Raw genomic sequence first — 4,571 nt, 5'->3', positions numbered from 1 at the left:
ATTTAAAAAAAAGATAAAAATACCAACAGCTACATTCCTCTTCATATTAAGTTGTCTAATACATACAAAAGAAAACTAGCATTATTACAAAGTAAAACACTCTACCCATTGATGTTATTTTGGAAATTTGTGGTACGTTCCTATTGGGACAAACTGCTGAGGTCATGAGGTCATTGGTTTACACACTACTTAATCTAAAACTATCTCACGCTAAGGATAACACACCCATCCATGCCCGAGGGAGGATCCGAACCTCTGATGGGGGGGGGAGCTGCAGGAACTGTGGCAAGGTGCCTCGACCCCGCGGTGGTGTAGCCACGTGGCCCGTCAATATAATACACACCTAAAACAGAAGACAGATATCACAGTCGCTAGACTTAAGGAAACTCTAGACAGTTACAAGTACATGAGGATAAAACAGTTTAATATGTTGTCACTACAGGTGCACAATGTGTCACCAATATGTTTAAAGACGTCGCACAGATGTGGCTTTGAGAGAAAAAGCATTTTATACAATAGAAGAGTTCGAAATAGGCTTTAAAAATTATCTCAGACTTTAATATAGTTTCATTACATTAAACTTATGTATGTGATTCTACAGAATACATCATGCACAGTATGATGGACAATTTAATGTCGAATAGTAATTACGTAAAATATTTTTTACTCTGTGCTTGTTATTTATGTAATTGTATTGCTATGTCTGTGTACACAAAAGATTATGTTGGTTGCATTTTTAAAGGTGTATAATAAATAAATAAATGAAACATCCTTCATCTGAAGCACTTGATTAGATAGAAAGTGTGTATTTGTAATTGACCTTGGTCTTTTTTCCTTTCAGATGATTTTGCAGTTACAGTCATCTCGAATACAGGCTGCTGTGGCAGACTTATATCCATTTATGGAATTTACCAAACTATTCTATTCATTATGTTCGGCTGACGTAGAGACCCATAAATCTTCCTGTCTCTTCCAGAAATTGGGAATCTAGCACTTTCTGCAGTGTTTGCTTATTTTTACATGACATCCATCTTCTCACTGTCGTTTCTTGGGGTGGTAGGTTTCATATTTCCACAATATTATTTTCCAACTAATGAGAACTAATCAAGTAGATATATATGCAAAACAGAACTAACAGCCCCTTGGTTTCCAGAGCTCTTACTTCCATAACATAAGGTGTGCAAAGTAAACGTATCTATAGAAATACCAGTAACTTGATGTTTTTAATTTCTGGATCTGCGTCATTTACCAGTCATGATTGGACGGACTGTGTGAAGATTAAATATGCAAGAGTTATTTATCATTTTTCATATATATAAGGAAATATATATGATACACACACTGAAGAGCCAAAGAAACTGGTACACCTGTCTAATATCGGGTAGGGCCCCCGCGAGTATGCAGAAGTTTTGCAGCATGACGTGGCATGGACTCAACTAATGTCTAAAGTAGTCATGGTAGGAATGACACCATGAATCCTGCAGTGCTGCCCATAAGTCTGCTAGTGTAGAAGGGGGTCGAATCTGTTCTGAACAGCTTGTTGCAAGGCATCCCAGGTATGCCCAAACATGTTCATGTCTGGAGAGTTTGGAGGCCAGCGGAAGTGCTGGACGTGTGGGGTGTCGGATTGACCTGCTGGATTTTTCCAAGTCCGTCGGAATGCACAATGGACATGAATGGAGGCAGGTAGACATGATGTTTACATATATGTCACCTGTCAGAATCGTATCTAGAAGTATAAGGGGTCCCATTTAATTCCAACTGCACACGTCCCACACCATTACAGAGCCTCCACCAGGTCGAACAGTCGCCTGCTGACATGCAGGGTCCATGAATTCATGAGGTTGTCTCCATACTCATACATGTCCATCCGTTCGATACAATTTGAAAAGAGGCAACATGGTATCAGTCATTGTTGACGGGCCCTGGCGAGGTGTAAATCTTTGTGTTGTGCAGTTGTCAATGATACACAAGTGGGCCTTCGACTGCGATAGCCCATATTGATGCTGTTTCATTGAATGGTTTGCACACTGATGGCCCAGCATTGAAATCTGCAGCAATTTGCAGAAGGGTTACACTTCTGTCACACTGAATGCTTCTCTTCAGTCGTCGTTTCTCCCATTCTTGTAAGATTTTTTCCAGGTACAGCGATGTCGTAAATTTGATGTTTTACTGGATTTCTTATATTCACCATATGCTCGAGAAATGGTCATATGGGGAAATCACTACTTCATCGCTACCTCAGATCTGCTGTATTCCATCTCTCTTGCACTGACTATAACACCATGTTCAAACTCACTTAAATCTTGATAAGCTGCCATTGTAGCAGTAGGTACCGATCTGATACCTGCTCCAGACACTTCTTGTCTTACATAGGCATTGCCATATTCTGTCTGTTTGTATATCTCTGTATTTGAAATCACATGCCTATGCCAGTTTCCTTGGCGCCTCGGTGTGTGTGTGTGTGTGTGTGTGTGTGTGTGTGTGTGTGTGTGTGAGAGAGAGAGAGAGAGAGAGAGAGAGAGAGAGAGAGAGAGAGAGAAGATTACTCTTTCATATCTTGTGCAGTTGTCCTTTTGAATGGTCCTGGTGACAGGAACTGCACTTCTGGGGCAATGAGTTGAATATTTTTAAAGCAACCATTGTATCAATGTTCCTTTCATGATTATGCATGTCTTGTCTCGTGCAGATAACACCTTGGTTTTCTTTTACTCTGATGTGGTATAAAAACACGTAATGGATGTAGATTTCATTGTTCCTAATTGGGTGAACATAGGCTTGCAGTGCTGCAGTCTTTAGCTTGATGCAAAGATTCTGACTACTTTTTTTATGTAGCACTTCCACATTCTTGCAGCCTTCAGAATATCCCCATAACAGTAGGCCATGATTGATGTGGCTATTAAATATTGCATAATGCACTGTTATAAGGTATGGGTCAGCTAATACACCTGTTCTCCTCAGAAGGTATATTACTGTACACACAAACTAAGTTGACACTCGGCGCGGTGGCTGAAGCGAGTGACAGTGGAGGCATCTCCCATTTACAGTCATTCCCATAAACCACGGCGCCGAGTGTCAACTTACTTTCTGCAGACAGTACATCGGAGAGCTGGGAACACACATACACTGTTTGTTCATTCATTATTAATTTGCTGTCAACCAGGAATCCCAGCAGTTTGATAGCCTCCATATTATCGGGGTATGCAACTTTTGTAAGGCTACATGTAAGATTTTGTTGTGTTATTTCTTCATTCGTTTTCATTTTATTGTCGAAGAACCATTGTTTGATGTTTTGTAAGATCACATTTGTTGTTTGCAGAGCTTGTGCAGCAGTTTTTGTTTTCGCAGATACTAACAGTGCACTGGCAAAAAAATAAGTTAAAATCTATGTGGATGATTGGTGCTGTACAAACAAAACACAGAAGGAAACGTATACTGGAGACTGCCCAACCGAATGAACTGCTGGACAAGGAAATATGCATGTGTGGTTGGACATTTAAAAAAGTAAAATTCGTAATGTCCTGTCGGTGCCGAATTCACTGAAGACATGATACATGCACGGATTGGAGAAGGATAGAACTGTCTCTGTTATTTTCCTTGAGTTATTTAGTGAGATTACAGAATGCATAAATCTGGCAAATGAGTCGAGGATTATACACTTCAGAAAAGTTGCAGTAATATTTTCAGTGATCAGACCACCGCTACGATCGCAAGTTCGAATCCTGCCTCGAGCACGGGTGTGTGTGATGTCCTTAGGTTAGTTAGGTTTAAGTAGTTGTAGGGGACTGATGACCTCAGAAGTTAAGTCCCATAGTGCTCAGAGCCTTTTGAACCATTTTTTGAAACTAGTAAAGAGTATAGGAAGGTGTTTTGTACTGAGTGACTAAAACAGTCAAACAACACTTCGAAAATGTGCCTCTGTTTAATGGTTTTGTTCAAATTTAAATAAGAAACTCTCGTGTTACAATGAGCCAATAATAGCAACCAAAGCATTAAGCCGTAAAAATCATATGCAAAATTTACTATAAAGATAGTGACATTTATAATAAGTAACCTTTACTTCCAAAGCAATTCGTATTTTCTCCTTGAGTTTCATTCTTCTACACATTTTTCTAACGCACACTGTGGACATTTTTATAAGCGGAGGTATGTTTCAGGAAATTTCTTGTTTAGTTATTAGTGTAAGATCTACGGTCTCTATTGGAAGTCCCCCTTAAACATCCCAACAACCACCACCACCTCTATTGGATTGGATTGGCTTTGTCAATAATGATTTTTAATTCTGTCATCAAATGCCCCCACTTTCGAAATCAGTACTTTAATCTAAAAAGCCATGGATTCATGTCAGCAAATAACAACTCTGCTTTTTCCTTCACATTTTAAATTAATCAAATAAACTGGCTTGTTCTAGTGCGTAGTTCCGTTGCTTTGTTGTCTTTGGTTGTCGGTATTATTAAAATCCACTGCTCCGGTATGTCTTCATTTATTAAAATACAATCTCTGAAAAGCAGTTTGTTTGGAGGCGTATGAAATCCAGTGCTGTGTTTATCTAGGTTTGTTATTTTGAGTAT

The sequence above is a fragment of the Schistocerca piceifrons genome, unplaced genomic scaffold, assembly GCF_021461385.2.
Source record: "Schistocerca piceifrons isolate TAMUIC-IGC-003096 unplaced genomic scaffold, iqSchPice1.1 HiC_scaffold_2343, whole genome shotgun sequence".
Classification (NCBI taxonomy): domain Eukaryota; kingdom Metazoa; phylum Arthropoda; class Insecta; order Orthoptera; family Acrididae; genus Schistocerca; species Schistocerca piceifrons.
This window is presented reverse-complemented; position numbering follows the sequence as displayed.